This window comes from Polypterus senegalus, chromosome 4, assembly GCF_016835505.1.
Source record: "Polypterus senegalus isolate Bchr_013 chromosome 4, ASM1683550v1, whole genome shotgun sequence".
NCBI lineage: Eukaryota > Metazoa > Chordata > Cladistia > Polypteriformes > Polypteridae > Polypterus > Polypterus senegalus.
The window spans coordinates 60644840-60672474 of NC_053157.1; the positions used below are offsets into that span (position 1 = coordinate 60644840).

The 27635-nt window shown below is 36.8% G+C and overlaps 1 protein-coding gene across 3 annotated transcripts in view; it reads left to right on the forward strand.

The window, feature by feature from the left end:
- Positions 1 to 27635, forward strand: part of LOC120527383 (transient receptor potential cation channel subfamily M member 3-like) — an 881963-nt gene that overhangs the window by 507960 nt on the left and 346368 nt on the right. The gene's annotated exons all lie outside the window — the stretch shown is intronic.

Consider the following 27635-nt stretch of genomic DNA (forward strand, 5'->3'; position numbering starts at 1 on the left):
TGTCCAGTTCTATATTTTTCCCATGTGGGTACTTGTGTGCCCCCCTCCAGGGCAAATACCTACCTCATGCCAAATGTTGCTGGGATAGGCTCCAACCTTCTGTGACCTTGAATTGCATTAAGGGGGTTTGGGAATGTTATGTTATGAGAATGCAAGACTATAGCTCTGAAAGAACATTTTCCTTCCAGCTGCAAAAAACAGCCTTCGTTCCCATTGCTATTTATTATGCCGTTTTGTTGATTTCTATTCCTTAGTTGATAAGTCTTGCTGGGACACTACTGCAGTCAACCTCTCCCTGGAAGCAATGAACATGTTTTTGTGAAAAAATTGTGTTTTCATCATTCTCATCGCTCTGTGGGGTCTTCAGCCTGTTCCTGAAACCCCACTGAGGCTGCTGGTTTTTGTTCCAGGAAATGTATTAATTATCAGACAACCTCTGCTGTTAATTGATTTTAGCATTTAATTAGATGACCTGTTCCAGCATTCAAAGCTTTCAATGCAGAAAAGTTAAATGAGTCGATACAATTTTTTTCTCGACTAAATTTCACCTGCTGCGGTGGGCTGGCGCCCTGTCCAGAGTGCGTTTCCTGCCTTGCGCCCTGTGTTGGCTGGGATTGGCTCCAGCAGACCCCCGTGACCCTGTAGCTAGGATATAGCAGGTTGGATAATGGATGGATGGATGGAAATTCCACCTGCTTAATAAAGTTCCAGGCTCATAATCACTTTGTTTTCTTAACCAAATTCAGCTTAATGCAAAAGTGGAAATAACAAATAGAAACTTGTAACCATTTGCACTTGTGAGCCTTCCTGCTTCAATGAAACGTTTAAAAAAATACAAATTAAAAGGTCCAAGATCAAATGATACTACTACACATTTGTTTAAACAAGAATTTTGCTTTCCCAAAAAAACAAAATACACACTAATTGGAATTTATGTCACAACATAATGACAACAGATACCAAATTAAATGATTGGCTTCACTAATGACATACCATGACTTCTAATTAAGAAACTAGCTGTAATCAAAGTTAGCATTTAGGACCTGGATTTATGGAATGTCTAATAATTACAAATTCAATTTATTTTTATAAAGAGCACAACTTATAAACCTAGCATGTTGTTCACTAATTGTAAGCATTTTTAAATTAAACACAAAATGACATGAAACAAAAACACTATGCCAGACTTACATGATCACCGCCCTTGTCGAGTTTGCTCATTCTGCTTTTGATCAAATCCCAAAACTATGCATGATTGCAGGCATGAAACTGTACTCAGTAGAGGACCTACATAAATATACACATCTCGGTTATAGAAGGTTGAGTGAAAACTCTAAATATAAGTGAGGAAAAGTGCATGTATCAGTGTATCCTGTGATAGACTGGCATTTCATCCAGCAGTGATTCTTGAATTACGTCTGATACTGTCACAATAGATTCCAGCTCCAGTGTAAATTTTGAAAACAGATGGCTGGCCAAGCTGACTGAGCTAAACTATATGGATACATTATATCAAGAAATTAAATGTCACTGTCTGCTTTATTAATGATGCATGCTGACAGATTATAAATGGAGGGAAATATCGGCTTAAAATTTCTAATACTGATTGAATCTACACTCTTAGTAGTGTAATAAATATTTTAACCTGTTATTTTCTCTCCTAAAATGTCAGCAGTAAATCATCCTGTCAATATGACCTCTTCAAGGTACATTCCTTTTTGCAATTTGTTTCTGATAGCATTATCAAGGAGTAACAAAAGGGTAATCTACAGTAATAGGCAAACAACTGAAATGGCAGCCAATAGCAACATTTAGATGTGTCTAAAAACTACAAGACCACCAAGATTTTATGTACCTACTTAAGGGAAGTCATCTCTGGAGCACTGAAAAACCAACAAAAAACAAAAATCTATCAACAAGTACAAAATTAGCAAAGCAGAGACTCATAGAGCATGCAAAAATCCTGGTGGCAATGGAGAAAACAGGATCAAAGACGCTTACATGAAATTAAGCATACAGTATGTAAAATAAACTTCTCTGGACCCCCACCCACTTCAGAGGGTGGTCTAAATGGCATAAAGCTGTGAGGAGGTTGAAGCATTATTAAATTCAATGAGAACTTTGAAAGAATCATAAGTTTTAGGAGATATACAAGGAGAATAACCAAGAAGTTGCAAATCTTAATAGATCAAACAATGCCCTTTACTTACTGTATGTACTGTTATAGTTTGTTTCTAAGATTACATTGGAAGTACCATTTGAAGAGGCTGTGTGCTTAGTGTAATCAGCGACATACAGAGTATTACTGAACCAGTGAGGTACAGCGACATCATTTAGTGACATCATGTGGTGAAATCAATGACTAGGTAGGCCCTCAAAGTATAATTTATGTCACCATGGCCTGTATACTGTACTTACTGTGTTTTTCTATCACAGCAAATTCTGCAAACTCGTGGACTGTAACATGTCAAAATCCTGGAAGGGCATCTGGGAATTGCATTATGGTCATCAGACAACAGACAAGTAGAAAACAAAACTACCCGTAGTAGATAAACCTCTGGGAAGTTCACAACAGTCTACTTAATAAAATTAAATTCATCATGACGGCTGAGAAAAAAAAAGGTTTGTTGCACGTTAGTTGAACACTGTACTCTTTACGTGTAATAATAAAACTACCAATGCTATTTTTGTCATGTTCCACTCATCATACTGCTTATTAAAGGTAATTTTTTTAAAGTCATCTCGTTTTAAATTAACCTCCTAAATGAAGGGTACTTTAGGATGTTTCCTATTACCGACTAGAGAATTAATTTCGCTGGACAGTGCTAGATTGGACTTGATGGCAGTAAATTTTCAAAAAGTACTTTTATTAAGCATGATATTTGACAAAAATGATAAACAACACTGTACAGTTTATACCCTGTAAAATCAGTTAATGGTTTGTAAATTTTAGCAGCAAGGAAGAATCACTAATCCAAATTAAAGCATAGTATTTTAGAAATTGATACATTTTTGTTTTTGAGTGGTGACTGCCAACCCATTATTCCACATTCATTAAACATTTACTGGCTCCTTACAGCTTCTCTATAAATAAAATACTATAAAGCACTTAGATAGCTACTTCTACTTTTTGTTTTATTTTCTGAAGACATTTATATCAGCAGGGCGGCACGGTGTCGCAGTGAGTAACACTACTGCCTCACAGTTAGGAGACCCGGGTTCGCTTCCCAGGTCCTCCCTCCAGTGGAGCTTGCATGTTTCCCAATGTCTGTGTAGGTTTCCTCCGGGTGCTCCGGTCTCTTCCCACAGTCCAAAGACATGCAAGTTAGGTGCATTGGCGATTCTAAATCATCCCTAGTGTGTACTTGGTGTGTGTGTGTGTGTGTGTGCGCACTGCGGTGGGCTGGCGCCCTGCCCGGGGTTTGTTTCCTGCCTTGTGCCCTGTATTGGCTGGGATTGGCTCCAGCAGACCCCCGTCGCCCTGTAGTTAGGATATAGCAGGTTAGATAATGGATGGATGGATTTATATCAGCATGTACTGTACATTTTCACCAGTCTCAAAGGAAATACAAAAAAAGAAAATAGCTGACTGCTTTTGCCACCACCTCATGGCCCGATCTTACAAGTTTGTCACTCAATTGGGAAGAATCTGTCAGTTTTCGGTCATCACCAGCGGTATGGGTCTCATAGTCATAGGGTTAGACTTCTGATTCTATGAGCAATTTCTTTGTTTGTTGATGAAATTTACTAAATTGCTTTTTCCTTGATATCTACTCTAATTATGCCAGAGAGATGGTATAACATAGTGATTGAGTATGCAAACACACAATTGACAAAAAGAGTAAAGATATGATCTATGCTTTTACCTTATATAAGAATAAATAAAAGCAGTGAAGCAGTGTAGCTTTATGCTCATTAAGTATACTAAAGAAAGAATGGGAGCAATGTAGGCACACACAAATCAATGAGTCTATTGCATGCCATTTAAACACAGATGCACAGCTACTCTAGGAGGTTATTTTGCTTTTTCTCTATCAAATTGTACATTTTACTCAAAGGAAGCAGTAAATAATAACAGATTGAATATTGAAAATAACAAACATTTATGAATAAACTTTTTTTCAATCATCATGCCTTAATTTAATTTTCACAGGTTTGCCCCTGTCCACCCTGCCAGTGCTGACTGCATGTGATGAGATTGAACAGATGGCCACTTTAGAAAAGCAATAGGGAGGATAGGAATGGAAATTTACTAACAGGAAGTGCTGTAATGTGTCCAGAGAACAGCAAGAGAGTGGGGACATGAGAAGGGAAACCTCTGGACAGTCTCTTTGTTTTATAATCAGATGCAAACACACACTGACTTACAGTATGTACTGTAGGTCCATAGGGGTTACAGTGTGGTGCTTTGCTCTTTTCAAAATGACATTTTGTTTTCATTGCTGTTGTTATTATATTGTTTGCATGTTGGCACAAAATGTTGCAGAATCGCCACATCTCAGCTTTCTTTGATTCATGGCCAGCACACAATACAGAGTAATTCATTTTTTTATTTATCTTATTTGGCAAAGTAAGTTTTAAACTTTAATTTCTAAAATTGCAATAGAAAGAATAATTATTAATGTAAAGTTATAGGGCTTTGCTCAGCATAGTGAAAGACAATTGCCACCTCAAACCACAGACAAAAAAAAAAGAATGGAGAAGATGTAGTAATAGCTAATAACAATAACTAAAACAATTGTGAATAGAAGTTGGCAATCTATTGTTAATCCTGGGTTAATTTAATAGTCACACAAAATTGCATCTCAAGGAAACCATGAAAGCTGCTTGAATTCTTATGTCTCTGTCAGGGCTATGAGGTCTTTTTTTATTTTATTAAACTCAAAAAACATTCCATACATGCAAGTCAAGTTTAACAAAACTGGTTTGAAACTAATCGACCCCCACCCATGAGAAAGAGAGCTAGGTCAGCAGAGTATGTGACCCGACATTTGCGCAATAGACATATGCGCACCGACAAAATATCCCTGATTAAAACGCAGCGTCAAAATCGCGCCGACAAAATCGCAAAAGTTTCATTAAATATGAATTACTAGTTTAAAGCATATATAATAATGTTTATTTTAGAAGTCAATATTATGAGACGCGGCATGCCATCAGCACGGCACGCAGATAGTCCTTAAGATCACGCCCTGCATATGTAGGAAGAATTGCAGCAAGACGTCTTGATAGTTGAGCGTATTTAGACTTGCTGGCTGCCTGACTGCTGGTAATTCCGCTTTTTATATGACGCGTTATGCCAACCCTCGACTGAGTTATTTGTTCGCGGCATGCCATCACCAGTTATAACAGTTATAACCTAGCACATAATGTGTACATAATGTGCATGTACGCGTCCCACTCTCACGATTTTGTCGGCGCACATTTGTCAAAAACCAGTTAGCGGGTTTGTCGGCGCTCATTTGTCCGTCGTGGTTTTGTCGGGGTGCGTATGTCTATGGCGCTTTTGTTGGTGAACCGCAGAGTAGCATTATAATAATAGTAAAAATATGTAAATAAATAAAAATAGATAGAACAGAAAAAGAGGGGAGAGAATCCACTTCCTCGATTCAAATGCTTATTCTAAAATGTTATTTATCAAATCCAGGTTTTGAAAAAGTTTTGTACAGATCATCAAACTGAGAATTTGATATTTTCCAATTTTAGAACATCAGTTATCCACACTGACTTAAAAGAGGTGAGTTAGGATTCTTTCAGTTGATCGAGATAAGTTTATGTGCCAATACTGAAGTAAAGGCAATTACAGTTTGTTTGTCCTTCTCCACTTTAAGCCCATCTGGGAGACATCAAAGCTGTCTGAAAGGCATTTAAAGATTTTGGTCCAGAATGATGTTAATTTGGTACACGCCCAAAACATGTGACCCAGTGAGGCTGGAACTTGATTGCAACTTTCACAGGTTGAATCATGCCCGGGAAACATTTTGGACAATTTTAAATGAGATAGGTGTGCTTGATATATAATTTTAAGTTGAATAATTGCATGCTTTGCGCATATGGAGCTCAAGGGAATTCTGTGCATTGCTACCTTCCACTCCTTTTCTGCTATGTTGAGTGAGAGATTATTTTCCCACTGTACACTGGGATCTTTGAAAGGGAAGAAATTTATAATGTTTTTATATATTACAAAATCTGCAAATCAGTAATCCGCCTCTCTGGCATTGTTGGTCTTGTTTCTCCAGAGCTGGAAGAGTGCTCCATGAACTCAACCACTAGGCAAATTAATGTATGTAGTTGCATTCATAAATGGCATAAGCATAAACCTTAGCAATATATACTGTTGTTTTCTGTAACAAGACCCTTTTTATTATAATGTACTTACAACCCAGGAAAAACAAAGTAATTGAACTAACCATTATAAGTAGGCATTAATGCTGTATAATTGCAATAATTAAAGTGTTTTAAGAATCAAATGTTATTAAGTAGCAAGTAAATATATAAGTTGTTTCTTAAGTGATGTATGGATAAGGGTCAAGTTTCCTTTTAAACAGTTTATTTCTAAAAAACATAAAGCCAAATGTATGGATGCTATTATCATTATTTATGATATCTTTTGAAATGCTATGTTCTTTGGTATGAAAATGTAGGCAGATAAAATAGACTGGCCAAACAAAGGCCAACATCTGTTCTTAGGGAATCCCAAAAGCTGTACACAGCATAATGCCTCCCACTCATGTACAGTGTGAGTGTGTGTCAGGTGGATCACACATCTATAGTAACAACCCCTGCAGTTCAGTATCAGACACACTAACAAGCTTCAGTCATTGTTGCTCAAAGGATGAGGTGAAACAATCCATACAAGTGTGCCTGCCAATAAGCCCACACAGGTCTCGCTGCATTTCATCCACCTGCTTCATACTTTGTTACCACTTTTTAGAGATCTTCAGTACCAAAAAGCAAAATATGCACTTAGTCAAATCTAAATGAAAATTATGTACAATAAATGAAATGGTCACATTTACTGGGCAAAAGAACTAAAACAGAAAATGTATTCTACAGAGTAGGCAAAAATGTCAAAATTCTAGCCAGAGATAATCTGTAGGATCTAGATATGAATCTAAACATAATGGCATTGGAAAGTTCCATAGTTGGTAATGCAGGCATACATGCAAAGATGGCAAGTTACAAAAAAAGCAGCCAATATAATTTAAGCCGAGTGCATGAGCACCATTTCTAGCACTTGGAGACACGTTTTCAGCAGTTTTAAAAGAAGGCATTTCATTCACAGTTGACTCTGTCAGAAATCTTCTGCCTTTTTTCCATTTATTAATTGATTAGTTTTCTTCTGATATTCTTTTTGTTTCAGATGACTTCTGGGAGATAACACGATGAAAATGCTTGTCATTTATAGTAATAGTCTTGATACATTCTCGTTTATCTTTAGCGGTGTGCTGTGAATCAGGGGTATTTTCTAATTCTCAACTGTCCTCATTTGAAAAAGATAAGGCAGTAAAGATGTGAGATTAAAAGATTTGCAGATAAGAGACACAAATTCCTTTATATCAGGCATTAATATTAGACACAGACTTAAAACAATATAATGTAGTTATACTATTCATTAGAATCATTCATTTAAGGATATTACTTGGTAATTAATTATGGTCTTTTCTTTTTTTGCTGTGTAATTATTGGTCAACAGTTTGTGGTTTAGCAGTGGAAACTGAGCAATACTGACAAAAAAGAGGAGCCGTATTAGCCATCCTACAAGGGCCACATTTTCCTTTCTGGGATATAAACCAGAAAAGCACATTTCAAGTACAACACACTTTGAAAGTTGGATAGATCAAATGACTGTCACTGATTCAGTAGTTTATAACCTTTTTCACAGACATTATCATCTGCACTGAACAAAGAAAAAAAGAATATTACATAAGAATAATAAATATATAGTCAAAATAAAGTAGATGTGATAGACAACACAGCAGTATAATAAAAGCATATCTATCCATCCATAATCCAAAGCGCTATATCCTAACTACAGGGTCACGGGGGTCTGCTGGAGCCAATCCCAGCCAACACAGGGTGCAAGGCAGGAAACAAACCCCAGGCAGGGCGCCAGCCCACCGCAGGGCACACACACACACACCAAGCACACACTAGGGACAATTTAGGATCGTCAATGCACCTAACCTGCATGTCTTTGGACTGTGGGAGGAAACTGGAGCACCCAGGGGAAACCCACGCAGACACGGGGAGAACAAGCAAACTCCACACAGGGAAGACCCAGGAACTGAACCCAGGTCTCCTAACTGTAAGGCAGCAGCGCTACCACTGCGCCACCCATAAAAGAATATGTTTTCAGAAATTAATTAAGACCCTGGCTTTAGATATGGTATGTGTGGACTCTGAATGTTCTCCCCAAGTCTACATGAGTACTGAAGTGCTCAAATGCTATCTGAGATATGTGCAGGTTAGGTTAGTTGTAAGTTGTACAGTGGCCCCATGTGAGTGAGTGTGCCCCTGTGGTACCCCAACCTGAACTGGTTTCTGCTTTACTCTTGTTAATGCCAAGATATTCTAGGTTGACCCATTTGACTCTGAGCAGGATTAACTTTGTTCAAATCATGATTTACTTATGCCAGCAATGTATGTATGCAAGGGAGGACAGTCATATCATAAATTACACAAATATGCTCATACTAGGTAATGCAATACATGGAGGAAACCTCTTATGATCCACATTTCATTTGGAAAAGTGAAAGTTTGGTAGACCTAGATATAAATATTCACAAATGCAGTGGCAACCTGTGATGGTCCAGAGTTAGGGTCTGCAGGTGTTAATCTCAGTTCTCTCATTTGTCCCAAGCACCCATTCCAAGGCTAGGAAAGGAATTACTGCATGACAAAGCAAGAGCTCTATTATACCACAGCAGAGCACGAAAAGATATAAAACCCAACAGACCAGAGGTTTTGGGGCACCATTAATGACAGGTTAGTATGGCAAGATGAGTTGAGTTGAAATTTGGAATGTTTTCAACAGGTAGTTGAAAAACAGTTACGTCCTGTTCAGACACAGAACTTATTCAGGCTGATGTCTTCCTGGATAGCTGGTTCTTTTATAGATGCTGGGCAGAATAGTTAGGGCTTCCAGCTGCAGGCAGAAGTGACACCAGTGGTTCTCTGGTGCACGATCCTTGGATTAGTGGGCAAAAGAGAAATCCTTTGTGTCGGAGTGCTATTACTATCTGTTGCATAAGCCCCTACACACACATGTCTGACAAGCATCAAATAAAGCAAGGGAATGAGAATGTTATTATAACAGTCAGAATCTTTGACAACCATGGTGGAAGCGTAAACCAGTGCTACCTAAACATTTTCTACTGTGAACTGTTTGAATGTGTAAACAGAGATGATGTGAACCTTGGTGATTTTCAAGTGAAAGTAGATTTATCTTTTTCTCTTTAGTACCAAGTGAGATCGGACCTTACTACTTTGGGAAGAAATAGTTGGGTCATAGGGTAAATTGCTCATCCCTTCATAGTTCTTGATTGAAAGTGAATTTGATTTCTAAGCTTGAACATGCTATTATCCATTATCCAACCCGCTATATCCTAACTACAGGGTCACAGGGGTCTGCTGGAGCCAATCCCAGCCAACACAGGGCGCAAGACATGAAACAAACCCCGGGCAGGGCGTCAGCCCACTGCAGGCTTGAACAGGCCACTTGTCAAATATTTTGGTGGTTCCTTTAAGGCTATAATATGGTGCCCTGGTAAGAAATACATATATATTACCACTATTAGGTGCCATTGACTCAGCATTGAGTCCTACCAATGAATTAAGTTGGTTTTGTGCTAGTCCAGCGAGATTCCCCAGCATTATGCCCATGGTTGTTGTCAATGTATCCGACCATTTTGTTGCAGATTGCCATTTTTGCCCGGTTCTTTCAGTTCCCAAACATGATGTCCTTCTCCAGTGATATCTCTCTTCTGATTTACAAAATAAAGTAGTCGTAACTTCATTATGTGAGCTTCAAGCTTCAAGTGACATAACCAGTTTGACCTCTTCCAAATTCGATTTCTTAGTACTTCTAGCATGCATAAAATCCTTCTTCAGCACCAACGTTCAAATGAGTCAATCTTCTTTCTGTCTTGTTTCTTTAGTGCCCAGCTTTCGTATCCATAATTAACCACTGAGAAAATTAGTGCATGGATAAGTCTGATCTTCATTTTGAATGTTATTTCCTGCCTTTGACTACCTTGTTGAGAGCCTTCATTGTAGAGTGACCAAGTACTATTCTGCAGAATATTTTTTCACTGCTAGTTGCTTCCATGTTTACGAAAGAGCTCAGGAAATTCAAATTCTTTACAACTTCTATTCTATCGCCTTCAAACTCGAAATCTTCATTATGTTCTGTGTTCATGATCTTTGTCTTATTTATGTTCTGTTCTAATCCCATGTTATGACTTCCGGCTTTCATTTTTCTCAGTAGATACTGTACATCATGTTTTCTTTCCTGTGAGTAATTAACGTTGTCATCTGTATAATGCACATTGTTTATATTTCGCCCATGAACTTTGAAACTAATGCTCTCTTCTTCCAAATTTGCTTTTCTGAAGAAGGCTTCGCTGTAAATGTTGAACACGTAAGGTGACAAGATGGATCCTTACCTGACTCCAAGTTTTATTGGAAACCGATCAGTGTTGTCATATTTAGTTCTCTCTGGAGCTTCTTGATTTTCGTAGAGGCTATTTATCAGTTATTTGTTTGGGTATTCCTATTTGTGCTAGAATTTTCCATAGTTTATCATGATCTGCACAGTCAAAAGCTAGTCAATGAAGCAGAAATTTATGGGCTTTTGGTATTCTTTGCTCTTCTCTAATATCCAGCTAACTTTGGCAATAATGTTTCATGTTCCTTGACCTTTACTGAAACTAGCCTGCACTTTGTGTTCTTCTTGCTCAACATATGATTGTACCCTTCATTATATTATTTTTAGAAATGTTTGCTGGCCTATGGAATTAATGCAGTTGTGCTGTTGCTTTTATAATCTTTAAAGTCGCCCTTCTTAGGTATAGGTGTGAAAATACAAGTATAGACAAACAATAATGAAGGAATAAAAGTTGTGCCAGGACCACTAAGAAGAATAAATGTTGATTTAACATTGAGACCAATATCACATCCTTTATATGTATAAAGAGTTCAGAGAAATGTTGCATATCATTCTATAATCCATTTCCTATTGGAGTTTTAATAATCTGGAGAATCATAAGAATCTTATGATCATAGTGTATACTCTAAGGCATAAGCACTGCTAAGATCAACAGCATAAAGCAAGGCTACACCTTTCATATCCTTATAAGTTAAGAGTTTTTGAAACATAATTTAAATGTAACTGCAAACAATAAATCTTAAGAAAAGGATGTATCTGTGAAGTCATTGCATATATTAGGTTTTGTTATAATCCCTACTGCATGCAAACTTCACATTATAGGATAGGTTTAGTATTTTTCAAAGTTATTTCTTCATAAACATGGTATATATGGATTTACCATGTGATGTGTTCTAAAGTTAAGTTTGTATAAATTAAAAAAAAAAATCTACCTGTACTTTACAATTGAGGGTATGGGGCACAGAGGAAACACTTAAAAAATAACCAAATACATCAATTTCTCAAGCCAAGACAGTTGTGAGTTCTCATATAAATACAAAAGTATAAATGTAAAAGTTAACTGAAAAAAAACTAACCACGTGGCAAAAAAACATTTACTGTAACTTGGTCTTTTGAAAGGAAACTTTGAACTGGGAGTGGGAAAAGTTGTGTAGGATGACTAAGTACTGAGTTATCACACAGAGCTTCTTCTTTTAAAATTGCTGAACCTCATAATATTGTTATTTTTTTTTTTGTTAAAAATTGACATATATAAATTACATGTTTTAAGGCTGGAACTCCATCTTGTGGGTTGCTCATCTCCCAAATGAGACGCCTCCTTCCAGGAATGCTCTGCTTTTATAGCCCATGGATCAGAAGGGCCAGGGTCAGTTGCCCTGACTGGGTATCTTCTTCGAATGCTGGGTGTCCCAGGGTTGTAGTGCTTACCTTTGACATACCCAGAGGGTGACCCATTAATGTGCATGTGTGATATGATAAGGCAAATGATATTTGTTCATGCAATTCTTCCTTATTACAAGAAAAATATAAAATAAAAACAAACTGCATGATTCCCATTTGATACTTAAACCAGTTGACTTTTTATTAATTTTCCTTTGACATAATTCATGTGTTATTTTATACTTTTATGCTTAAAGCTGCTTATGAGATAAAAAGATTTTTGCCCACTTCCAGCATCCTTCGCTGTATGTCATTTTTTTTTTTTTTGCTGACAGAAAAGTCATCCTTTGGTGTTGAAGCTTTTGAACTGCTGACAAAAGTTCACACTAACAAGCCTTGCTGCTCTAAGGTGACACCCGATTCATTCCAAATGTGTGCAATAACTTCTGCGTTTTTTAATTTATTTGATTGGGTAATTAACTATTTACTGCAGTTCTAAAGGAATGTGGTAAACAGTTTTGACATCACATGAATCTTCCCAAAAATGTACTCTCCTACATACTTTACCCTTAGCATAAATACTGCATTGTGCTCAATGCTGCTTAAACAGGACTGTACTCTTCACTGGATTAAGCAAGTATGAAGCACTAGTGTAGATGTCAAACGTATCATGAGAAAGGCTTTATTGGGAGGAACAATTTGGAATTAAACATTGAGGATATTAGAGTTTATGCTGGTACTATCAATTGTACATCTGAAAATAATTAAGATTAAAGGAAAAAAAACAAAAGTACTTGTCTGCTGCTTCATCAAGATGTAGTTATCTGGCTTCATTCTGATATGGTAAATCATCAAAAATGTACAATTTTTGTAAATTTTGTGTTCATGGCCTCAAAGATTCACATGTGAGGATATAGGATGGTATCCATTTCTTACAAAAAAAAAAATTCTAAAATGGGTTGACTCAAGTAACTAAAGATTTTATTTCTTCTTTTTTGGCTGCTCCCGTTAGGGGTTGCCACAGCGGACCATCTTCTTCCATATCTTCCTGTCCTCTCCATCTTGCTCTGTCACACCCATCACCTGCATATCCTCCCTCACCACATCCATAAACCTCCTCTTAGGCCTTCCTCTAATAATAAGAAAAGTCCACAGAAGGCAAAGCCATCCCAGATGCAACATATGGCATGTGAAAGCTGGACCAACATGAAAGCAGAAACAAATAAATAAGGCTGGATATTTTTAGGTTACTATAAACTGCAAATGAGCAAATCATGATTGTGGTCTGGGGTCATATTTAGTCATGCTGAATATAAAAATTTAGAATAAAATAAAAATTTTTAGAGACTGACACTGGAAACCTAATCAAAGGTTACCAACTTGGTTCAAAGAAATGAAAGACATTGTCAACGACATAAAACTTTGAAAGGTCCTTGTCCACCAGGAACCCAACAGTTAAATGGGTAATACAATATAAATGTACAGTAGCAGTTGTGAATATGGTGAAAAGCCAAGAGGATGATGACAGTGTGGTAATAAATAACAGAAGAGTAGAAAAAGCATATCTCTCAGTTCAACTAAACTGAAATACTGTAGATACTGAACAGTTATGCAGAGCCTACAATAGCTCACTGTTTACTGTCAAATCCTTTTTTTATTTATTAATCTTTGGAAAGTCTGTATTTGGACATGCCAAAAATGTACTTAAAGGTCTCTGCCTCGGTGGTCATTACCCAAAAAAGTACATGTGGTGAGGACAACACTGTGCTATGCAATATACAGATGTTTTTCAGACAGGTACTTTGGATGCCAATAACTAATTTTTTGCTGCTCATTTTTGTCTTAAGTTATTCATATTCTTTAGATTTAATGTTACACTAGTAATGTTAAATTATACTTTATATTGTTTCATTGTAGTGGTGATAGTGGAGACCTTCCTCTATTTTCACTCTGGTTTAAAACAGCTAATCGTCACTGATAGGAAAGAATCACCTGCACTTTCTGCACAGTTTATTTGTCCTGGGAAGCATGGTGCCTCACTGATCCTGCATTCTAGGTTTGATAGCCTCAAACAGTCATAGTCTCTGTGGAGTTTTTCAAATCAAGCTGTCAATTTATTAATATAGCAAATTAAAACAACTTAAAGTTGACCAATGTTCTTTACTACATAAAAACCAAGTTGTAGCTTTGATAAGCACAGTATAACATAATAAAGTAGAGGAAAGGAAGAGTTTGCACATTCTCTTCTTGTCTGCATGGATTTTTCTCCAAGATGTATATGTCAGGTAAATTGGCCCTATGGGTATGTGCTTTGTAGTGACACTCTGTTCAGTTCTGGTCCTGGCCCAGCAATAGAGACTCCATCCCCTTGCAACCGTGAACTGGCACAAAATGGACTTGAGCATGTTGTTTGTATTATATTTCATTAAGCTGCAAATACTTCAGGGTGAAAAATATATTTTGCCGAAATTAAACACATTCTTCAAAGGAGTTAGGGCTGATTCAACATGCAGAAAGTAAGAAGTGAAAAGGTCATTTCCATGCTAAAAAATAATGAAATCAAATGTTAAAAAGACAATGTTTCACCTATTTAGGCTAGAAAAAGCAGCTGTCATGCTCCATTGCTAACCTTCTTATTCTTATTGAGGACATGACCTTTTACCTATTGACTCTTAAGGCTTTGTGTATCATTCATTTTAAACCAGCTAGTCTTGGTAGCACATAAGTTTGTGAAATTCACAAAGGTTACCTCTTAAAAATATTAACAAGAAAAACGGATCAATAAATGTGAATGTAATGGTTGAAAGACTGCCAATGTTGATAGACTTTGGCGCCACACAACTCTGTATTGAAATATGTGAAATTACTATAAAATATAAAAACACGCCAATTATAAACCCCTTGAAAATCTCCGAAGAGGGTGTCTTTTAGCCAGATATCATAAAGCAAACAAAGCAGGTTCATATGTTACCTTCTATAAAAAACTGAACAGTCAGTCAGTCATTATCCAACCTGCTATATCCTAACACAGGGTCACGGGGGTCTGCTGGAGTCAATCCCAGCCAACACATGGCACAAGGCAGGAACAAATCCCGGATAGGGCCCCAGCCCACCACAGAAACTGAACATGCATTTTATTTATTGTATCTCTAGCATTGCCCTCCAGTGGTTCAAGTCCTATCTGACTGATAGGCAAGAGTTTGTTAGTCTTGGCAACAGCAGATCCAGCTCAGCGCCAGTCACACAAGGAGTTCCTCAGGGCTCTCTCTGTCCTCGGCCCTCTTTTCTTCTGTATTTATATGCTTCCCCTTGACCATATTATTCATAGTTATGGACTGGTTTATCATTTTTATGCAGATGACACTCAACTCTGTTTCAATGTCAAAAGTGCAACTTCATCAGAGTTTTCTCAGCTCACAACCTGCCTCAGTGAAATTAAAACCTGGATGGAGCAGAACTCTTTACAATTAAATTGCAACGAAACTGAACTCCTGCAAATTGGGACTAAAGCGCTACCTAAGAATATGAGCTCCTCATCAGTCACTCTTGATGGTGATCTCATCAGACCTTCTTCTGATGCAAGGAATTTTTGATTCCTCCCTTTCTTATTCCACCCACATAAACCACATTAAGAAACTTTCTTACTTTCACCTCCAAAACATATCCCGTGTTTGCTCATTCCTCTCCTTTTCTAATGCAGAGAAACTTGTTCGTGCTTTTATCACATCCCACATCGATTATTGTAACTCGCTGCTGCAGGCAGGTGCCCCTTCTAATCTTATATTACAGCTCCAGCTTATTCAAAACTCTGCTGCAAGAGTCTTTACATGGACCAGCAACAGTAAGCACATCACATCCATCCTGCTTCGCCTTCACTGGCTCCCTGTGTCTTACAGGATTGAATATAAAATTCTATTAATAACCTACAACGCTTTAAATGGCCTTGCACCAGTGACCAGTGACTACATCAGTGACCTTCTAAATCACTATGCTCCTGTGTGACTACTAAGGTCCTCTGATTCTGGTAATCTTCTTGTGCCTCACACTAGCCTGCACTCTATGGGTGACAGGGCCTTCAGCTCCATAGCACCCAGACTTTGGAATGACATCCCGAAATTAATTAGATCAGCTGAGTCCATTCATTCTTTTAAAAAACAACTTAAAATTCATCTATTTAGGAAGGCTTTTAACTTAAGTTAACATTCTGCCCTTTCTTTCAGTTTACCTCTCTGTCCAGGAGCTCAGGATAATTTCTGTGTCTGTTATATTACAAATTAGCTTATTTTTTAGGTTTTTCTTTTAGTATTGAATTTAGTATTTTATTCTGGTTTATTGTCCTTTATTCTATTTCATGCTTTGTTATCTGTTTCATTGTTCTAATCAGGAAAACATTTGTATCCAATGTTACATATACCCTTCTGTATTTTTTTTTCTAAGACTCTATGAAGCGCCTTGAGCATGGGAAAGGCGCTATATAAATAAAATGTATTTTTATTATTATTATTTTTCTGAAGTTGTATAAAACGTTGCTCAAGACAGATCTAGTGTTATGTTCAAAAAGCTCTCCATTCCTGTTGTGCCTGTTGAATACATTCTAGTTACTTTTTCAAGTACACTTTTGTGTGTGTGTTATATTTTTCCATCTACTAAAACTACTTATTCCCCCTATCTAGGTCATGGGATGCCAAGCCCAAATGTAACACTTTTATCTAGACAATATTTTAACTGCATGAAGCCTTATTTGACATTTTGACATAATAAAATTGCAGAGTTTTGCAAAACCTGACCCACAGCACTTTTATAAATAAGGCAATCTAAGTCTAGACAATACCTTTGACAGAAGTAGAAAAAAGAAAAATTTTAATAATGCCCACTGGGACAGTGTTTTGTCCAAATTCTATTTTCCTTGACTTTGTGAAAGCAAGGCTGTAATCATTTTAGCTGCGTAACACAGAAAAAAGCAGATTGTATTCTGATTTACACAGCATGCAGTCTTTTTATCTGAATCCTGCTGATATACATATTATTTTAAGGAGAATCCTTTATGTATGTGTTTTACGATTACTAAACAACTAAATTAAATATTATTTGAAAGTGGATTTAACTGCTCTATATATTTCTTGTCTCTTCTAGACTGATTTTATGTCATCTTCCTCTAAAGAAGTAAAAGTAGAAACACTTCAAAATGTTACTATATTCTAGCATTCCTAAGAAAATAAATTAATGAATAGTCAACTTCCATGTATATAAATTGAATGGGCTCCTGGCCTGTGCTAGTTCCTGTCTTGCACCTGCTGCTACAGAGGCAGACCCCATGATTCTGAATTGGAATAGGCAGGTATGAGAATGTTATGCTACAGATATTATAAAGTGTATTTATGTGGATGTTTAGCTTTGATCTTTGCAGGTTTTCATTTCAACCAGTCATTTTATATACACCTTAAAATAATCACCCTGTTTAAATTGAATCCTTACTGACCTAGCTGTGCATCTAGGTATTCCTGACATTTAAAAAAAGGCATTTTCATAAAATATCAGCACACATCTAGAGGGTTGATATTAAGTCACATATTAGATAAAGTTTAAATAGAATTATAGGGTAATTTTGCTATGATAGATAGATAGATAGATAGATAGATAGATAGATAGATAGATAGATAGATAGATAGATAGATAGATAGATCACTATAGGATCATAGGTGTTAGATTCTAGTCTGTCAGTAAGGTATTAACACAATTAACATGAGTCAATACAATTTTGCAGTGTAATATGCCATAATTGTTTGCTCATGCAAGAGTGAATGAGGTCAAAAACAAAGCAACAGTCCAAAAACCACTAAGACAAAAGAATACTAATCTGACTATTAAGATCAGAGTACAATATTACATTCTCAGATGTTATGGACTTGGGCAGCTATCAGGTCTTTTATGCTCACCATATGACACTTCTCAAGTTTACCACTTGTCTGAAATGCAATTGAGATGGTCTGGCGCACTGGGCAGTTTAGACAGCCATATCTGTTTGTTTTAGTTTAAACGTTAATTCAGAAATGTACAGTTGCAAGCCAGATGCTAAATCTTAACATTTATTATTAATTACATTAAATCCTTAATAATTGTGTAAAAAAGTGGTCGGGTAGGTAGACAAGGCACAGACACCAGAAAAGGTTGGGGTACCACCCTGGTAGTCGCATTTAATCGAATAACTGAAAAGACAGCTGATATCAGTTTAAACCAAAAAAGATCACTGGTTGAGAGTAGCTATGTAAGTGAATCATAAGAGCTTTGTCCTCCCTGATTGTTAGATTAGGATCTGACGTCATCTTTCAGAAATGAGTTGTTGTTATACTTTGAGGGCCGGACGGTTTAGTTATACCTCTTGGGTGTTTTTTCTTGGCTGTGAGGAAGAAAGGAAAAGAAATTGCTAGTGTCAGCACCCCCTCTCATCCCAGGGTAGTATTGCTTATCTCATGTGAGCCAGGAAGGTTGCCTGCAGATGCACATGCATGACATTTGAGAGAAACCTTCTGTAAAACGCAGTGCCCAGAATTTACAACTTAAATTTAAGTTAAATTCATGTTCATTTCTTAAATTGTATAAATAATTATTGATTAGAAAAACTTAAAATCAAATACAATATTATTAAAAAAATTTCCAAAATGAAGAATAACCCACAATAAAAAATCTAGAATGCATTAAAGGGGCAGTGTTTTCACTCCTGTCATGAACAACACATATTGTACACAGACAGTGAGAGAGGAAGAGGGTGGAACATAGGAATTAGGTTGTCGGCCTTAATCTTTGCAGGAATCTTATTAAAAATTGATGGGTGTAATAGCTGTATATGTCCGTTAAAAATATATTTTTCATTAATTTATAGAATTGATTGATGTAACAGTGCAACCCTCACCAGGAGAGGCGGTTTTAGAGGATAAGATGGAGATATGTTATGTAACAAATTGATGTGTATCACATGTACTGTGTGTAAATGTATATATTAGGGCTTAGTTTTGTAATTACTTTCATATTATTAACTCTAATATACAAGCACTAGTATTCATCATTAAGAAATATGCTTCTCTTCACGGCAAGTGCCTGGAATGCAATTCCTGTAATATCCGAATGATATTTCTTTGTTTTTCTGTTATGTTAATTTAACAGAGACTCTTCCGTTTACGGTATTTAGATGATGATTTTTCTGTTCATTATATTCTTTGTTTATCATGTCTTCATTTGATATTTGACATAGCATTTTATTGATATTAACCTTTTAAAAAGTACATGATATTATGTTAAAAAATATAATTAGAAACACTTGAATCCATTTTTATGACACTCTTTCACTTTCCCTAATATTGTTTTCTTTTTACATTTGCTGTATTAACCGATCCGAATTGCATTACATATGTCAAATTTTCTGCCAAGTCTCATCATTTCTCTAATCAAATTTTCCATCATTATTTGATTTACAATAAGTTATCCAGTTCTCTGAAGCATGCAAACTTCACATTAATATTTCATAGAATTAAGAATAATATATGTATATATAATCATATATATGTATATGCTGTTGCCATTAAACTTTTTTTGTCGCTTTTTGTTATTCACTTCAAAACCCTACAATGGAAACAAAGGCAGTACTATGCCATTTTTCGGCCTCACATCTTTCAGTGACAAACATTTGATTGCCGCCCTTGTCCTGTTCTTTGGTTATTATCCATACTCTGAATGTCTCTGGGTTTCTTCCAGCTTCTCAGTGATGTACAGAATAGGCTGACTGGTGAGTTTAAACTGGACCAGTGGTTGTTGTGTAAGTGTGCCCTGTGATGTATGGGAGTCTTCTCCAGTGTTAGTTCCTGCATCTTCCTCTGGATGCTGCCTAGATAGCTTCTGTTTACCCACAGCCCTAGAATGGTAATAGTGAGCTCAAAAACTGGATGGATGCACTTTTTTCTTTTAAACAGTGGAACTGGGGTTTTTATTACTATTTTTTTAAATTATTTGCTTTCTTTTTTCTTTTTGGCCCTCTCCATTACAATTTTATAAGCCCTTGGCATACTGCCTGGAGTGCTTATTGGATACCATGACCATTGTGTTCCAATAACTATGCACACATCCATTTTGTACTACCCATTGGAAATACAAGTTTACTTTTATGTATTAATGAATTTAATTGACATTCCAGGAAAGGTGTGATTTTATTTTTGCAAATTAAAAAAAACAAAACTGTAATCTTATTATGTTGCCGTGGTTAAACTGCATCTATTTCTAATTATAGTCTTTTTGCCTGTGAGCTAAATTATTCTTATAAACACCCACTACTAATGCAATCTGACTGGGTGAAATACAAGTAAAATAAACAATAAGGGTTGGCGGATGTGATGGCCACTTGACAGATCATTATTTACATATGAAGAATCCATTTACATAATTGTCATCCACACTGTTCACTGAAGAAACAAACTAGATTAGTATTTCTTTTGCTGTGTATCAACACACTGTAGGTAATGTACTGTACGTTCATTTCATAATGGTATGACAGTGCCAAGTTACTTTTATTTATGTAATATTTGCAGTCAATGCATTTTTACCTTTTAATATGCAATACTTCACAAAGCATTGAAATGCTGTGCTTAATACAACTTATTGTTTCCTTATCTAACATTTATTTTTTGTGTCACATTCATAAATCAAGTTGTTAAAATCTGTGCACAGTGACGGAGTAAAGCATTATCCAAGCACGGTACTTAGGCCTCAGGTCTCATTCACAACTTGAGTGGTGTTTACTTATTCTGTTTAGATCAGTGTAGACTTTCTCTTGGATTTTTAAGTTCCAACATTACCAAAATGCAAACATATGTGTCAAATGGATTGCTGGCTCTAAGCTGCCTGAAGGTTTATTCATCTGCTTTGGGTACCTTGCAATAAACTAGCACTCCATGCTTTGATGGTGTTTATTAGTATTCCTTTTTCCATTATCACAAGGAACTGTCAGGGACCAGATCAGTTGTGTTCTTGCCTCAGTTTTTTCACTGAACCTAATGAAAGTGTTACTCAGTCATTGATTCTTTAGTTACCCCCATAACAGTTATGGAGTAAATATCCACAGTACTACTTATTAATTTTTTACTGTTTTGTAATACTCATGATTTATTTATTATTGTTCAATTTATAATGTTAAACACTGTGGAGGTCTTACATTTTTACTAACGTCTGTAAACGGCACTTCATTATAGATCAAATTCTCCAACTAGTTTGAGTGATGCCAAAAATTGCTTGTACATTGTGGTTCGGTAGTGTTTTTACACTACTTTGCATGAAAGTAGGGTTAGGATTAGGGTTATTTTTGGAAAACAAAATAGAACAAAAAAATGACAGCATGTGGTTTTAAATGATATACAGAAAAGGAAAGCATCAGGCAGAAGCTTGTCCTATGCTGCACATGATGAAATAGGCTATAACTATTCAGTGACCATGACATTACCATAGTCTCACTGAATGGATTTTCTTTGCTTATACCTAACACGGTTAAGGCGTGTTATCCTTTGTCAAAATACTCCAACGTCAATAGGGTCAGCGAAAAAGAGTTAAACGTCATCATTGGTCACCGTGATTCTAAAAATAACCATGACACCTGGGATCATTTTCTTGTGCTGTATAAATAAGTTTAGTCAAATTGATGCTTTATTGATAGCTTTCTGTTAGTAATTGGGTAGGATATGAGTTATCAATATCACTATTATGAGGAATTACCCACATCAACCTAGCAACACATAGAGGTCTGCATCTTCACTGTAACATTCTCTTAAATCTTAAAGTGGTTCTGAACTTCAGGGGGGGATAATTTTCCGGTTTGTGTAGCATCAGAGTTAGCTTCTTGATTACATGCCAGTGAAACTAAAATGCAGATTGTGATCTGGAGAGATAAACTGCCTTTTAAAATTAAGTTAAAGCTAATTGTATCCTTACATTCAAAATTCTATGCTGACTAAGTAGTGTAATGACAAAAGATGGAGGAATGGATACAGCCACCTTACAGCAGACCACAGGTGTGGCCCTGAAAAGAAACTTTTGATTTCTTCAGTGATGCCTCCATAGCACTGCCAGCTCTTCTGCTGTGCCAAGCACTCTCAGCTGCATTGTCCCCTATGCACAAACACAGGTACACCATCTGAAAAAACCCGACTGCCACACTATCCCCTAGTTTTATGGGCATACCCAAGGCTAAGATTCCTTCCAAGGCTTGCCATTGGCCACACTCACAAACTGATAGGCCTCAGCAGTCAGGAGACGAATAATAAAGTACTTCTCATAGTGTTGGATTTGCAACCCCGATTCTCGTGCTGTACATCAGCCACTTACATTCCTACCTCCTCTGCAGTCCATGACTTTTTGTAGTTTACAGGTAAGCTCATTCATATTTTAGATAACAATTACAAATGTACTATAGAAACCAGTCAGAAGTAAACTTGCTTGACCTAACATCCATAACACATACGAAAAAAGAACCTCCCAATATGGTGCCCTGCCCTCTCAAACCACCCCAGAACAGCCCCCATTTGGAGAGTCTAACGGAAAAGTCAATAGGATGTTATATAGAGTGATGGTTCCCAAGTCCACTCCTGGAGGAACCCCCTTGCTGCAGGGTTTAATTCCATCCAGTTTCACTATTAGTGCATCATTCTTATTTTTACTTGAACTTATTGTTTTGTGAGCTGGCCTTTTAATTCTCATTTCTTAAGAAATTCCAAAATATTTCTATATTAACTAAAAACTTGAAATGCTTAATTTCTTTTACTATTTTCTTTTTAACTCAACTTTTTCTATAGAGTTTGCTCCCTCAGTCATACCCAAATGCTGACAAAGGTGAATGCTAAGAGGACTAATTACTTCACTACCATATTCACCTGACTGCTCATTTGTAAGAAAGTGTCTAAAAGAGCAGACAAATGAAAATGGCAGTGAAGTAATTACTTTCTTTTAGCATGCAATATTGTTTGCTCCTGTGTCTGCACTGCTCATTGCTAATCATTAGCATTTAGGTAAAATTAAATGAGCAAATTGTACATGAATAGGTCATTAAAAAAAGAATATGACAATAAAAACATACCGGTACACACTTAAAGTTATGGCAAAGAACACACATATTTATACATTTCTTAGAAGTATTTGAAGGCCGGAAAGCTAAATAATGAGATCAACTAAAATGAGGAATATACTGACTATGAAATTGTTTGGAATAAAAATCTGAAGCTAACAGGGGTCCCCCAGGACTGAACTTGAAAACCATTGGAAACTTGTCTGTTGCTACCCACTCCCAACCATGGAGAACAAAAAGGAAAGGCCAGTTCAGAAACAGAATTTAGTTAAATACATTAGTCGAAGTCTAAAAATGCAGTGAAGGGGTATAGTGGCTCTGGGGATCACTGGCCAGCAAGACCAGACTAAAAATATTAGTGTTGTCCTTCATGTCTTTGTGCTGATCTTCAGAAGCATTAGGTTAATAAAGGAAGACTTCTTGTGAGTACATGAGTGAGGATTAGTAGTCTACCAATAGGAGTCTATTGCAGTTTTTGCAGCAAATGTCCCCAAAAATTTGCCTCACTTCATGGCAAGAACCCCACATTTAGCATATAATGTGCAGTTAAAGTAAAATAAAATAGTAGTCACCTATATTGCTATAGAACAGGAAAACACTGTTTTTCCATTTAACTTTACATTAGTCTCATAAGTACATAAGTCTCTGTAAGTTCATATATATAAAAGTGAAAGAACAGATTAATGCTGTAACCAAACTGCCAGTATACACGGATATAGTGAATTACTGCAATCAACAGCTCCTAGCTGAAGCAGACGCTCAGATAAGCAAAAGTTCTTGATTGCATCTTCAGTCATCAAGATTATAATGATTGGAGCTGAGCATCCGATAAGCTTTTTTACTAAAATGGACTGTGTTATCCTAGTGTTTTTATGGTGTGTATTTGGATTTGAATGTTTTTTCCCCAAAATTATGACCTGTTTTAGGAGTAAAACACTCCTTGTAAAGCAGCTTTATATCTTGGTAACATGGACAAGCTATTATCTTTAGCAGAGTACTTTCTGTGTTTAAGCCCTAACAAAAGAAAAACATGGCAGATTCTCAATAAGGAAAAACTTTAAGAAATTGAAGATCATGAAAAAAATTCAATAGCCCTCAGACTTTCACAACTTAAGCCCTCTGGTACCTTTTTCTAAAGCCTACTCATATCCCCTCCAGTCAGTTCTTTTTAGTAAAGTCATGACTAATCATATGCCTTACAGAACAGAATGGAGAAGCTGTTGGATATTCCTAGTACCCTGCACCACAAATCTGCTAAAAAAGTTTTTTGTCCTCCTAGCCGTGTCAAATAAGGATATTATGGCTTGTTGATGGCAGCGTGCAGTTTGTAAAGGAATACCCAGCTGGCAAAAGGTCTCCAAGGACAGGGTTAGAATAGTATATGAATATGCCACAGAGATGCCATTCAGAAAAGAGGAGATGTCACATCAGCAATAGCTGGAGATTGTCTACATTGGTCATTGTTGCCACTTAATGGTTGTATGACCTCTGTGTTTGCTGCATGCCCTGAAAGAAGTAGGGCCACCACTTCAAGGGTGATAGATAGATAGATAGATAGATAGATAGATAGATAGATAGATAGATAGATAGATAGATAGATAGATAGATAGATAGATAGATAGATAGATAGATAGATAGATTCTTTTTCAAATAATAGAAACAAAAAAGGCGGCACGGTGGCGCAGTGGTAGCGCTGCTGCCTCGCAGTTAGGAGACCTGGGTTCGCTTCCCGGGTCCTCCCTGCGTGGAGTTTGCATGTTCTCCCCGTGTCTGCGTGGGTTTCCTCCCACAATCCAAAGACATGCAGGTTAGGTGGATTGGCGATTCTAAATTGGCCCTAGTGTGTGCTTGGTGTTTGTGTGTGTCCTGCGGTGGGTTGGCACCCTGCCCAGGATTGGTTCCTGCCTTGTACCCTGTGTTGGCTGGGATTGGCTCCAGCAGACCCCCGTGACCCTGTATTCGGATTCAGCGGGTTAGAAAATGGATGGATGGATAGAAACAAAAAAGTCTTTCTTTAGCTTTTAATCATCTAAATATTTATGTTTTTGGTGAGCAATTACAAAGGCCTACACCATGGTAAAAATATGTAATAGTTCCTCAATTAAAAAAAAACACTACACAATATAAAGCATTGCATGTTCGTGAATGATGTTTTTTTTATTTATTATTCTCATAAAGTGTTTTACGATATTGTACATTACAGCACCTATACATCCATACATGTTTAACCCACTTATAGAAATTAAGACTTTACAGAAGCTCAGGTAAAATATAAATATTAAATAAATACAACCAGCCCTTCCAAAAAAAAAAGACACACACACGAACATCTGGGTCTAATGCCATGCTTGAATACAAGTGTAAGATGCATCAGATTATGGTCAATCCTGCCCAGTTGTGCCATTTCAAGTCTACATTTAAAGGCATGATTTGAATCAAACAGCTACATTCTAATGTTTTCATGAAAGGAACATGACCCAAACTGAAGAAAGTTTGTCATTGTTCCTTCTGAAGTCCCCTACTTGAAGTCACCACATATTGTAACTGCAGGGTCAGAATGATTAATCATTAGAATCAAGTCAAGTTTTCTGGTACACTATGTATTATCCCGGTTGGCAGCCCCCCAAGCAGACACGCGGTCCAGTCCCACCCTCCGGAAATGATCCTCTATCTGCCGCAGCCAGGTGTTACATGGGCGACCCCTTGGCCTGGTCCAGCCGCTCGAGTCCCGAACAATGAGAATCTTACGATCTGTATCACCCTCAGGGAAATGCGCGACATGGCCGTAGTGCCGTAACTGACGCTCCCTCACAATGCAGGTAATGTGCCTCATTTGGGACAGCCGCTCATTTGACACAAAGTCACACCAATAGTACCCAAGGATTTTCCAGAGAGACACAGTACCAAAGGAGTTCAGTCTTCGTCTCGGATCACTGGATAGCGTCCATGTCTCGCAACCATATAGCAAGACAGGAAGCACCAGGACTCTAAAGACTTGGACCTTCATCCTTTTGCATAGATATCATTTCTTTTACTGAGTGCCTGTTTGCAGAGGGAGGAATATGAAAATTAATCAGGATGATGTAATTTATCTCCCTTTTCAAGTAACCTGGACATTTCAACAGCCAGTATTTTAGTTTTTGGATTATACAATTTAGCTTTAATTATAATGTGCACTGTTAAATTATAATATGCACTATTATTCATTCATATAATTGTCCAGTTCTCCTCTTGCCTTTTATCCACTCCATCTGATCGTATCAAATGAAATCATTTCAGCATTATAATAGTGTATGGTATGAGAAATTATTTGGAATCAAACACCCTGCTGTGTCACCCACCCAGCAACACCTTGCAATATTATTAAATGTTACAGGACTTAGCTTTCCCCTGAACAATCCTGTTTGTACCCTTGCCTCTGGCAACCTTTTGCTGGTAGTAACCCCCTCACCTATTGTACAATCAATCAATCAATTGATCAGCCTGTTTATTCAGTGTTCTAGCTTTGCCAAATAAGCTCAACAGTTTGCCTTGTGCCCTCATGTTGCCTTTTTCTTAACTCAACTGGCCTAACAAGCTATGGAAAATACTTACTATACCAGACTTTTAGCAATACTCTAATCATAACAATCATAATAATCATAATAAATAAAAAAGTTTTAAATTCTTTTAATGATTTAATGACTGAAGTAGGTACAGCTCATTTAAACAAATGCCTAGGAAACACCTCTCACTGAAAGATCAGTATGACATCAATCTTTTATCTAAAAAAAACAAAATGCTATTTCAAGAGTGAAGCTTTTTTAATTGTCTGCTGGTAAATCTCCATTTTGGAAAAAAAGCACAGTCTTTATTTCTGCTGTTCTGTCCCTGTTTTTCAATTACATTCACCTTGCTTTCCTTAATTAGAGACTCCTAGCCAACATATACACAGGAAATTTGTTTACTGTCTCCAGCTAACACAAAAGCCAATGTGCATTGACCTGGCATATCCTCATATATCATTAAACTATCAATAATCAAACAGTTATGAGCTATTATATGTTTGTTTGTTATTGTAGCTTTAGCTAATGGCAGTGATAAAGGAACTTTGGAATTAGCAACCTTTTCAACTTCTGAACTTAGCGACATACTTTTTGTGTGGTGAAAATGTATTCACAAATAAGCTGTTGCTAAACTGCAGGTAGACTAATGAGGAGGAAGCAACGAAAAACAATAGATAAACAAGAAGGTATGTTAGTGTGTATTTATTGTTTTATTAAGTGGCAGTTACTGAAATTTCTACTGGAAGGAAGACAACTGTATATTCCCTACATAGAAATTAGCATTATAAGTTAGTGTACTACCATTTTGTCAATAATGTGACAGGGCAGTTGACATGTGCATAACTGTGCACATCGCTCTCATGACTAGCTTTGTTTAACATTCATAGGTAATAAGTAATGGACATTAACTAGTGTAAAAATGGGTGAATGGCACTAGAATCTT